This window comes from Bos indicus x Bos taurus, chromosome 21 (genome assembly GCF_003369695.1).
Source record: "Bos indicus x Bos taurus breed Angus x Brahman F1 hybrid chromosome 21, Bos_hybrid_MaternalHap_v2.0, whole genome shotgun sequence".
Lineage (NCBI taxonomy): Eukaryota > Metazoa > Chordata > Mammalia > Artiodactyla > Bovidae > Bos > Bos indicus x Bos taurus.
Genome location: NC_040096.1, coordinates 27,220,768 through 27,233,966, shown reverse-complemented (window position 1 = coordinate 27,233,966; position 13,199 = coordinate 27,220,768).

Here is a 13,199-nt window from a genome sequence, read left to right as displayed (position 1 = left end):
TCCAAGATTAAAATAGCTGCCTGATATTTGGGAAATAAATGTTCACTCTTGTAACATGCTTACTGAGAAGTAAATTGGTGCAGACTTTCTAGAGAACAATTTGTAATTCAATACCAAATCTCTTTAAAATATGTGTTCTGAAAAAAATATATATTTAAATAAAAGCTAAAAAAAATAAGTATTCTGTTGAATTAGCTACCCCATCTTTAGGAATTTATCTTTAGGAAATAATCATGAACATGTGTAACATTTAACTTTAGCCATAAGAATGTACTCAGTAGAATGTTTATAACAGCAAAGAAAAAAAAGATTAAATGGTAGGAGTAATATATGGGTGAAATAACTTATGCTCCATCCATACTGTATATTATTTAACTCCTTTTTGCCAAATTCCAGAAAAGCATCCTTTACCTCACTGTCCTTTCACAAGTCTGTTTTCTATTAGTCTGAATATCTTAGTTCTCCTACTTCCATCTTCCAGGCAATCATCTAGCCACAATTTAATAAAATTTAAAACTTTTATCTCCTAAGAAAGGTAAAAACCAACTGGTTCAGCCCTATTACCAGGCCTGTTACATGTTAACACTTTCTTGAGATTCTTTTTCTTGTCTTCTATCACCAGCTTCAATGATGTGCTTTCTTTCTAAAACTGTGTATCACAGAGAATAATGATTTATCCCTTCATGAGAACTGCGCTCCTCACAGCTGAAAGTAAACAGCGCTCTTCCTGAAACAGATGCTGGGACTCCGGCGGCCCCACTGGAGAGGCGTGAAGATTGGTTTCCTGCGTTAACCGTGCACACTTCAGAGTTGTAACGTGCCCTTCTCCCTCTCATGGAATGTTTCCTGGTCTCGGAACTGCAACTCCTGTTTGGTTTTGCTTAAATTTGCCTTGTATACCTTTGCCCATCTTTTTCGCTAATTTTATAATGTACTTATTTTATTGTTTATTTATTTTTGGTTGCATTGGATCTTCATTGCCATGTGGAGGCTTTCTCCACTTTTGGCAACTGGGACTACTCTCTACTTGCGGTTTACTGGTCTCTGGTTGCAGTGGTTTCTCTCTTTGGGATGCACAGACTCAGTAGTTGTATAACTTTTCCTGAAATTCTGATACCATCATGATATTTTAGAATCTTTAAAGAGTTACAGGGCTTCCCTGGTTGTCCAGTGGTTAAGACACCGAGCTTCCACTGCAGGGGGCGAGGGTTTGATCCCTGGTCAGGGAGCTAGGATCCCACATGCTGCACGGCTCAGTCAAAAAATAAAAGAGCTACGGTTTTCAACCACGGAGCTGAGTTCACATCTCCTAGAGGTAGAGTGGTGACAGAGGTGCAGTCGCACAGCTGAGTGAGCTTGGGCCTTCACACATAGTGTCAGTCACTCGGTCGTGTCTGACTCCTTGCAACCCCATGGACTGTAGCCCAGCAGTCTCCTCTGTCATGGGATTTCCCCGGGCAAGAATACTGGAGTGGTTGCCACTTCCTCTTCCAGGGGATCTCCCTGACTCCGGGATTGAACCCATATCTCCTGCATTGCAGACAGATTCTTTACTGCTGAGCCATTGGAGAAGTCTTGATTATGCTAGGTCCTACAGCAAAGAAGATGACAACATGATATTACATGAAACTCCATCTTATTAGACAGAAAGGAGGGGTCGCCACGCAACATTGATCCAGAAGAAATAAGCAGCTCTGATGTGAACAGCTTACAGACAGGGCTACAAACCTGGGGACCAGAGGAGTGCAGGGCTTCTTTCCTACAACGGCAGGGAACTAAATTCTACCAACAACCACATGAGCTTTGAAAAGGACCCCAAATGCCAATGAGACCACAACACCAACTGACACTTGATTCCAGTCTTGTGACGCCCCGAACAAGAAACTCAGTTGAACACAGAATGCCCAGACTTCTGACCTATGGAAATTATGAGATTAAAAAAAAAAAAAAAAGGTGTTTTTTCAATCCAGTAGATTTGTAGTAGTTTATTACACAGAACAGAAAACCAATGCAATTTTTATATGCAGTTTAGCAGTTCAGATGCTGCCACCCCGCACAAGAACCACCCAGCCATCATCCTGACTTTTGAGTTTCTCAAACCATTTCAATTCCCATCACTTTTAAAGTTGTTATTCCACCTTGGCTACCACTATTGTAAGAGCACGGAGGACCTGGTCAGGGCCTAGATCTAATCCACTTCTGTATCCTTCTCTCCATCCTTCCTGCTCCTCTCTCAGTTGGACCACTGTTAGCTCTTGAGCTTCCCTTGCTCTCCTGATCCATTTCCTAAGACACCAGGTGTTCTTTCTAAATGCATAGGATTTAAATGTCAACCCTCAGGAAAAAACCTAAGCTCCTGGTAGTCATTTACATTGTGGTAGAAGATTTTATTCCTTTTTAAAATTCTACCCAGGGATTTCCCTGAAGGTCCAGTGGTTAAAATTCTGCGCTTCTGCCTCAAGGTTTCATCCCCAGTTAGGGAACTAAGATCCTGCATGCAGTAAGTTGTGGCATAAAATAAAATAAAAAGAAATAAAATAAAATAAATGAAATGAAATAGAATAGAATAAATGAAATAGAATAGAATAAATGAAATAAAATAAAGAAATAAAAAATAAATGAAATACAGAAATAAAATAGAATAAAATAAATGAAATAAAATAAGAAAATAGAATAAAATAAATGAAATAAAATAAGAAAATAGAATAAAATATATGAAATAGAATAAATAAAAATAAAATACATGAAATAAAATCAATGAAATAAATTAAATTAAATCCTACCTGCTCTTACCTCATGTGTAATGACCGACCACTCTCTCCTGCATCCCAATGCATTTTCCTGGTTAGCTCCTACACCTCCCTGAGGGGTCAGCTCAGGTTTCTCCTGTTCTAGAATACCCACTGGTGTCCCCAGGTACCCCAGAGTCTCCCCAGCACACCCTACCCCCATAGCGTCGAATCCGCTAGACTTTCCTGTCTGTGCGCCTGCCCCACTAGACTGTGATATCGCTGGGGGCAGGGGCTGTGCCGTGTTCACCAGTGTATCTTCACTTCCCCGCACATAGTAGGCCCTCTCGTGAGTAAAAGAATGAACAGTTGTCTTTGCACAGTTCACTGAACAAGTTGGAATTCTGCCCCAAATGGCTGAATGAAGCTTTTCCTGTTGGATGGAAGCTGACACACCTTATTTATGTTTCTCATGGAACGCGTTGACCACCTAGCTGCTCCTCAAAGTTTGCAAGATGTTCAGTACTGAGGGTGATTGCAGAGCTGAATTTAGCCACAAGATGGAGACTCTATCCTAGTCCTGGAATGCATCCCAGCCCCTGGAATTTCTGTACTTACTATTTCAGAATGAAATATCTTAATTAATTTCTAGTCCAGTCTCTGATCCCATCTATAAAATGGAGAGGTCATGGAGAAGTCACGAGTCAGTTTTCAGCAGACAGGAATAAGAGATTTTCTCGCTGATATCACCTGGCTCAAAGCCTTAATCCACTTAATCACAGCTGGTCTTTCTTCCAGGACCAGCCCCCTTCCTAAGTTGTCTCTTTAGCATGTATGCATGTGTGCGTGCTCAGTTGCTCAGTTGCGTCTGACTCTTTGCGACCCCATGGACTGTAGCCCGCCAGGCTCCTCTGTCCATGGAATCTCCCAGGCAAGAATACTGGAGTGGTTTGCCATTCCCTCCTCCGGGGAATCTTCCCAACCCAGGGATTGAACCCCTGTCTCCTGCTTTAGCAGGCGGACACGGAGATGAGGGAGGTTATAGTAGAAGATTGGCTGTGGCCTGAAGAGGCAACAGATTATTCATTCACCAGGAAGTCAGAATTCTAATGCAAATTTATAGGTCTATTCCCAAAGGAGCTTTGTTTGTGTTGATCTCTTATGTTCATTTGAAATGGCTTTCCCATGAGGTCTCCAGGAGCCAGTGATATCTTTGGAACAGGCAGCTCTGAGATTGATAGGCAACTTCTTTCTGTTCTGAGTAGCAGACCCTGAGAACTGCCTTGGGAAGACACTTGGCTAGACTTCCTCCTATTTATCTGCATCAGGGCTGGCGGACACTGTAATTGCATTTGCTTCATTTCCTATACAATTTATAGGAAGATCATCAAGCAACAGGAAAGAACAGAGGTCAGAATAAGTGAGAAGGACACTGAAAGGTTTAAGCTGGCTGTTGGAATTAGAAAGAACCAGAAGGGTCCGCTTCAAGGACTTACACAAAGATATGAAACAAGGCTATAGTTCTCTCAGTGATTGCCTTTCCTTGAGCCAATATTCTTCAAGAGATTTTTATTACAAAACAGATCATCCATCATATCGATAAAGACTACATTGTGATTACATAGTAGATATTATACCTTATCTCGGCTCTGTGAGAGTCATCATTAAGGAGGCTGTGTTCAACACAATCAAAACTAGTATCTGGGGCAATTCCCTTGTGGTCCAGTGGCTAATATTCCAAGCTCCCAATGCAGGGGGCCTGGGTTCAATCCCTAGTCAGGAAACTAGATCCCACATATCACAGCGAAGATCAAAGATCCTGCATGCCGCAACTAAGACCCAGCTTTGTTGTTGCTGTTCAGCTGCTCAGTTGTGTCCAACTCTTTGCGACCCCATGGACTGTAGCCTACCAGGCTCCTCTGTCCATGGCATTTCCCTGGCAAGAATACAGGAGCAGGTTGCCATTTCCTTCTCCAGGGGATCTTCCTGACCCAGGGATTGAACCCATGTCTCCTGCATTGGCAGGAAGATTCTTTATCTCTGAGCCACTTGGGAAGCCCACATGACCTGGACTAATCACAAAAGTTCTGGGAAATATAGTCTTTCTGTGTGTCCCTGAAGGACAGAAAAACAGATACGGGTGAGTCCTGGTTGACCCTTACTTACTGCCTCATCGCTTGCTTGCTGAGTCGCTTCAGTCGTGTCCGAGTCTGTGTGACCCCATAGACGGCAGCCCACCAGGCTCCCCCGTCCCTGGGATTCTCCAGGCAAGAACACTGGAGTGCGTTGCCATTTCCTTCTCCAATGCATGAAAGTGAAAAGTGAAAGTGAAGTCACTCAGCCGTGTCCGACTCCTAGCAACCCCATGGACTGCAGCCTACCAGGCTCCTCCGTCCATGGGATTTTCCAGGCAAGAGTACTGGAGTGGGGTGCCATACTGCCTCATAACTGTCCTTATTATCAGAGTTGTATGAGAGATGCTATTATAGTTAATAGGTGTGTGTGTAAATAGTACATAGGAGGTACTTAGAGAAAGTTAACTTTATCATTATTTATTATTCCATGTTAGTGAACACGTGGTCTGCACATAAGAAATACCATAAAAATAAAAGGAAGAAATGACATTTGAAAAGGCTGCTTAAGAACTTCCCTGGCTGTCCAGTAGTTAAGAAACTGTGCTTCCACTGCAGAGGACAATTGCTTTACAATATTGGTTTCATTTCTGCCATCCATCAACATGAATCAGCCACAGGTATACACATGTCTTCCTCTCTCTTCAACCTCCCTCCCACCTCCCACCCCATCCCACCCCTCTAGGTTGTCACAGAGCACTGGGTTTGAGCTCCCTGCATCATGCAGCAAATTCCACTGGCTCATTCCATGAAGCATCAAGTTGCTTTAAGGAGAGACTGGTGTCTTGTTTTCCATTTTGTCCCTAAGGAAATGTGGACGAAGCACAAAGCAGGCACAAAGCAGACATTCAGCAAATGCCTGATGAGCAAACACAAGAACCAAAGGGCTGGTTTACAGCTGACATCCTGGCTCGTCTGCTCCCTGCCCCAGCCAGGTCAGTTCGTCCCAGAACAGGCCAAATTTGAGAATTCTACCTTGGCCTTCACATGAGGTTGGAGTGGAGGGGACAGAATAGAAAAGCTGTGGACAGTTGCAGAGGAACAAAAAAAAAATTTTTTTTAAATGATGATGCCAAGAATTTCTGCCCAAAGGGGAAAAGAATAGAAAAGGATCAACTGAGTTTTCAGAATAAACAAATCTAGATTTAACAAGAAAAACCTTTTTTTTTCCCTCCCTCCTGCATGTCTGTGGACTGCCTTCTCTATTTGATGGCCATTTGGAGATCATTTCAAGTCTATTCTATAATTGTTTTCTTGCTAAGCTTCCTTTATGCAGAAAAATGATAATACAGTTAGGATGCTTTCAAAAGTCCCCAGGGAAATTAATTTGTTTACAGGATCATGTATCATACGGTTAAACCAACAGGGAGGAACAGAAAGCTCTCTTTCTCAGCTGAGCTAAAACCACTGTCCTGCGAGGTCACAGGTAGGCGATACTCTCAGGGCCCCAGTGGGCTCAATAGGTACTCTCTGTTTTTTTGTTTGTTTTTATTTTTGTTTTCTTCACACTTTTAAAAATTAAATTTTATTGAAGCACAGTTGCTGTACAATGTTGTGCTGGTTTCTGCTGTTTAGCAAAATCAATCACTTATACCTATACATATGTGAAAGTGAAAGTGTTAGTGGCTCATTCATGTCTGACTCTGCGACCCCATGGACATCAGTCTCCTTCATCCATGGGATTCTCTAGGCGAGAATACTGGAGTGGGTAGCCATCCCCTTCTCCTGGGGATCTTCCCGACAGAGGGACTGAATCTGGGTCTCCTGCATCTCAGGCCAACTCTTTACCATCTGAGCTCTTTACCAGGGGAGCCCATGAGGTACCTAGCATGGTGGTCAAATGCACTGAGACAGAAAGCAGAATGATGGCTGTCAGAGGCTGAGGAGAAGGGCGGGTGGGGGGAGTGACTGCTTAACGGGTACAGAGTTTTCGTTTTGCACCCTGAAGAGAATTCTGGAAATGGATGGAAATAATGGTTGCACAGCAGTGTGAATGTGCTTAATACCACTGAACTGCACACTTGAACTGGTTACAGTGACAAATACTATGAATATTCATAATTACATTATAGAGACAGAGGTGATCCAAACAAGAGTGGCCATTCCGAATAGGAAGTCTCTAGCGTCGGTATTTTCCACAGATTAGAACTCTCTCCACAGTGATGAGATCTTCCTGCTGTGGAAAATTTCCTAACAGAGAAGGAAAGGAGACAGACAAAGCCACATAGGTATCTGAGGAAGAGGCCATATGAACAAAGAACGGAAGGAGAGAACTACCCACGGGCGCAAGAAGGGAGGAGTTAACAGAACAAATCCCCAGTTCTTCTTTCCAGGGTACTGTCGGCTAAAAAAACGCACAATGTGAGAGTTGCAAGTTAAGTTTTATTTTGGGGCAAAATGAGGACTGCAGCCTGGATGACAGCACCTCAGATAGCTCTGAGAAACTGCTCCAAAGAGGCAGGGGGGAAAGGACAGTAGAGATGTGATTTCAGTGAAGGGGGAATACATGCAAGCAAGCATATATTTTTTTTTTGGTAGAAAGTTTCTGCTGGTCTCGTGAAGCTTCTGCTAATCACGAGAGAGAAAATCGTCACCATGAAAGATTTTAGTGCTTTTCTAGATATGAGGAGATACAAGAATTGGGCTCATAAAATCAGCTCCTGAGAATATCTAACTATCTGAAGACCTGTTCAACCAGTTTTTCCAGAGCACAGAGTGCCTCATTTCTGCTCACCATCCTGAACTCCTTTCAGGGGGTGTGGTAAGGTCAGCAGCTGCAGCAGAACCTGATTTAATCCTTGTGGAAGTAGACGGCAAGTGCCCATGGCAAGTGCCAATTTGTGGCTGACAATGCTCCTAGTTTCCCTCCCCCTCCACTGCCTCTTACAAATAGCTGTGAAAAGAAGAGAAGTGAAAAGCAAAGGAGAAAAGAAAAGATGTGCCCACTTGAATGCAGAGTTTCAAAGAATAGCAAGGAGAGATAAGAAAGCCTTCCTTACTGATCAGTGCAAAGAAATAGAGGAAAACAATAGAATGGGAAAGATTAGAGATCTCTTCAAGAAAATTAGAGATACCAAGGGAACATTTCATGCAAAGATGGGCTCAATAAAGGACAGAAATGGTATGAACCTAACAGAAGCAGAAGATGAGATGGCAAGAATACACAGAAGGTGTAGATGAAGTTGCTCAGTCGTGTCTGACTCTTTGCGACCCCGTGGACTGTAGCCTACCAGGCTTCTCCGTCCATGGGATTCTCCAGGCAAGAATACTGGAGTGGGTTACCATTTCCTTCTCCAGGGGATCTTCCTGACCCAGGGATCGAACCCGGGTTTCCCGCATTGGAGGCAGATGCTTTAACCTCTGAGCCACCAGGGAAGCCCAGAATACACAGAAGAACTACACAAAAAAGATCTTCACGACCCAGTTAATCACGATGGTGTGATCACTCACCTAGAGCCAGATATCCTGGAATGCAAAGTCAAGTGGGCCTTAGGAAGCATCACTATGAACAAAGCTAGTGGAGGTGATGGAATTCCAGTTGAGCTATTTCAAATCCTAAAAGATGATGCTGTGAAAGTGCTGCACTCAATATGCCAGCAAATTTGGAAAATTTAGCAGTGGCCACAGGACTGAAAAAGGTCAGTTTTCATTCCAATCTCAAGGAAAGGCGATGCCAAATTACTGCACAATTGTACTCATCTCACACATTAGTAAAGTAATGCTCAAAATTCTCCAAGCCAGGTTTCAACAGTATGTGAACCATGAACTTCCAGATGTTCAAACTGGTTTTAGAAAGGCAGAGGAATCAGATATCAAATTGCCAACATCCGTTGGATTATAGAAAAAATGAGAGAGTTCCAGAAAAACATCTATTTCTGCTTTATTGACTATGCTAAAAACCTTTGACTGTGTGGACACAACACACTGTGGAAAATTCTGAGAGATGGGAATACCAGACCACCTGACCTGCCTTCTGAGAAATCTGTATGCAGGTCAGGAAGCAACAGTTAGAACTGGACATGGAACAACAGACTGGTTCCAAATAGGAAAAGGAGTACGTCAAGGCTGTATACTGTCACCCTGCTTATTTAACTTATATGCAGAGTACATCATGAGAAATGCTGGGCTGGATGAAGTACAAGCTGGAATCAAGATTGCTGGGAGAAATATCGATAACTTCAGATATACAGATGACACCACCCTTATGGCAGAAAGTGAAGAAGAACTAAAGAGCCTCTTGATGAAAGTGAAAGAGGAGAGTGAAAAAGTTGGCTTCAAACTCAACATTAAGAAAACTAAGACCATGGCATCTGGTCCCATCATTTCATGGCAAATAGATGGGGAAACAGTGAGAGATTTTTTTTTTTTAACTCCAAAATCACTGCAGATGGGGACTGCAGCCATGAAATTAAAAGACACTTGCTCCTTGGAAGAAAAGTTATGACCAACCTAGACAGCATATTAAAAAGCAGAGACATTACTTTGCCAACAAAAGTCCATCTAGTCAAGGCTATAGTTTTTCCAGTAGTCATGTATGGATGTGAGAGTTGGACTATAAGGAAAGCTGAGTGCTAAAGAATTGATGCTTTTGAACTGTGGTGTTGGAGAAGACTCTTGAGAGTCCCTTGGACTGCAGGGAGATCCAACCAGTCCATTCTAAAGGAATTCAGTCCTGAATATCCATTGGAAGGACTATTGTTGAAGCTGAAACTCCAACATTTTGGCCACCTGATGCGAAGAACTGAATCATTTGAAAAGACCCTGGGAAAGACTGAAGGTAGGAGGAGAAGGGGATGACAGAAGATGAGATGGTTAGATGGCATCACTAACTCAATGGCCATGAGTTGGTAAACTCTGAGAGTTTACCTCCCTGATGGACAGGGAGGCCTGGTGTGCTGCAGTTCATGGGGTTACAAAGAGTTGGACATGACAGAATGACTGAACTGAACCGAACTGAACTTGCCTCACCCCACAAAGTCATTACCCAGCAGTCTCCCCCAGTGACAAGCTGAGAGATTATATCTAACAGCATCCTTGAAGCAGTGCATAAAATTAAAGAACATTATTGGGGAACAAATACCAAACAACAAGAACACTGGGTATTCGAGGAGCAAGGACAGAGAAAGAATTAACTAAAAATCCCATAACATTAAAAAAGGCAATGAACATGAAGCACGCAAGAGGTAGAGAAAAAGCATATTTCAGGAGATTTATTACAGAAAACAAAATGTAATTCTTAGCCCATACTGACTTTTCTCAATGAAATAAAATCAAAGGGTTCTTTCTGAAACAATAGATGCAAAATTGAGGTAATAAGAAAAGATAGTGAGTTATAAAGGAAGGCCAGAAGGGTTAAAAAAAATGTGAGTGGAAATTGACATGGCAAAAATGAAAACCAGATTTGCAGAATGTCAAGCAATAGGATGAGGGGAATCCAAGACCTTTGGTAGCCTTGAGTGAAAGGTTAAGGTCAAGGATTGTCAAAATAAGAGAAAGCTTTAAACATGGTGGAAGCGAGTATCAGTCACATAACCCATATTTCAGTGAGCTTTTTAAGGATACATCATAGATAAACTACTAACCCATAGTGGGTCATCAATAATCTAGGTACAATTTTCACTTGGCTTTTATTTCTTTAATTTAATTTTATTGTTTTTAAAAAATATTTATTTATTTAGGCTGTGCTGGGTCTTGTTTTAGGCTTCTCTAGTTGTGATGCACGAAATTCTCTAGCTGTGACATGCCTACTTATTTGCCCCATGGCACTTGAGATCTTAGTTCGCCGACCAAGGATCGGACCTGCATCCCTGCATTGGGAAGCAGACTCTTTACCACTGAACCACCAGGAAAGTCCCCTTAGGACAGTTTATGTGTTTAGATATAATCATCTACGAAAAAGAATTTCTTTTTTTTGAGGAAGCACAACTGCAGAGCAGGATAGGAGATCTCTATTTTCATATCCCAGTTGCAACCCCTCTAACAGTCATTGCCTTCGTCCACAGGATTCTGTTGGGGTGGTGACAATCTGTCTTCACTTAACTGCAGGGGCAAGTGTAGCAGAGGACAGCCCCACCCTCCTGCCCTGTGGTCAGCCTCTCATAACTAAATGAGTAACAAAGTATCGCAATCTCCCTCATGGAAATCTCAGTTTCATATCTGCTCAGTTTCAACTTCAATCTGCAGGAGATGATTTCAGGAGGAATTCAACAACAGTAATTTGCTCTCATGTCTCAACAAATTCCCTTGTTAATTGGAAAACTGGAAACAATTCTTGAACGTCTCCCCTAAATAACATTTTCTGGGCCCAAATTGTAATTCTAAACTTCAAACAAAAGCTTTTAGTGTCACTCAGACAATATAACAGGCACGTAAATATATCTCAAAAATGGAAACGTCTCTCTTGTAAAATGCAGAGCTAAACATTTGATAACTTAGAAAAGGGAGCTTGGCGTTGCTGATAGGACTCAGATGGTACCTTAGGGGTATTAGTATTCACTTAGCAGCAAGTGGGGCGTGGTGGGGTGGGGAATGCCTTTTGTAGATGATGAAGGGAATGAATGTTGTTTTGCCTGTAAACTAAGCCGCCTCATGATTTCTGTTAAAACCTCCTGGCATTTATAACAAATTTTTATTTTTATTTCCAACTGAAAAGGATTTGTATGTTATACAAATAGACCTCCACGTGATTTTTCTCTCCTTTTCAATATTGTTTATCTTCCTCCTTCTCACACCACCCAGAACTTGTAAGCAGTCGATCTAGAAAATAATGGTTTTAGTGCATCTTGACATTGGATCCTTTATGATTTTTTAAAGTGTTTCCACTATTAGCATTGGAGGGATTTTTAGTCATTTATCTACATACACATGCTGGCTTAACTTAAAACCATCCAGCACATCTAAAGCCGCTAATCAGATTGTCAGAGGAAGTCAGATGCAAGCCCAGTCATTTATTCCCAGCTCTCAGAAATTAACATCTGCCTGCACTTCCTTTCTAACCAGCCCTGGTGAGCCCAGAGGAGCTGAGGCCCAGAGAGGAACTAGGCAGGACAAGAGCGGAGTGTGTGTGAATCTGAGTCCCTTGTGCTGGGACTAAGGAGCGGCAACGACCCCCTCACCTTGTGCTCATTGCCACAATGACTGTCCGGTGGACTCAAAAAGAATTTTAAAAATCAGGAGAAGGAAACCATAAAAAGACCACACACACATCGGAGCACATTAAAGCTCATTCTACCAATATTCAAAAAACACATCATAATTTGTTTTAATAAATCCCTGTAGAATCCTTTAAAATTTGCTATCGTTACCTTTTCCTATCTCTCTAAATGACAGAGGAAGCTGGCGGAATACAATCCACGGGGTCGCAAAGTTGGACACGATTGAGTGACTAACACTTTCAATTTCACCCCTCTAAAAACACAAATATATATATACATGTGTATATATATATAGTCGCTCAGTCGTGTTCGACTCTTTGTGACCCCATGGACTGTAGCCGGCGAGGTTCCTCTGTCCATGGGATTTCCCAGGCAAGAACAGTGGAATGGATTGCCGTTTCCTAAAAAAAAAAAAAAACCACACACAAACCAACCAACAGAAGCAATTCTACTATATATGCCATTTTGTCCATTTGATAAACACAGATTTTATCTAGTATTACTAGGTGGACTATCAGGTCAAATGACCTCAGGGAGATTGACAGACAGGTGACCAGATGTCACAAGGCCACAAGTCCATCTTGAGTGAGGGCCAGCTCTGGTGCCCAGGCCTCTGTTTCATTCCCAGACCCTGAGCCCGGGGATCTAAACACCTGTCTGGCAGCCCCTGAACCCCAAGATCCCAGGCTAGGGTTCTGGCTTTGTTTGTCAGACCCATGCATGACAGACAGAAAGAGGAATCTAATGACTTGCTAATAAATGAATAAAAGAATGCATGAATGCAGTCCCCCTCCTAAGCCCCAAGCCTGGAGTTGCTAGCAGATTTCCTTTCTGCCCGGTTGTCTAGTGCTTGGCCCATTCCATGACTCAGGTGTCTCTAGTGTACTGACAATGCAGAGTCTTCAACAGAAAGGGCCTTTTCTAGTTCAGTTCAACCAACCTTACTGCAAGCAAATAATTTCTTGTGTCAATTTTTTTTTTAAATGGAGGTTTATGTGGTGAAACTATTGGAAAGTCCTGGACTTATAGATGAATTCAAAAGTTAAATAATTCATCTTGTTTGAAAGAAACAAATCTAATATGGAGTTAGATTTATTCTTCCCTATTACACGAACAGGGACAAGTTTCTTACCCTCTCTAAGTTACTTTCTTGATGTGCATTTGTGCTAAGTCACTTCAGTCAT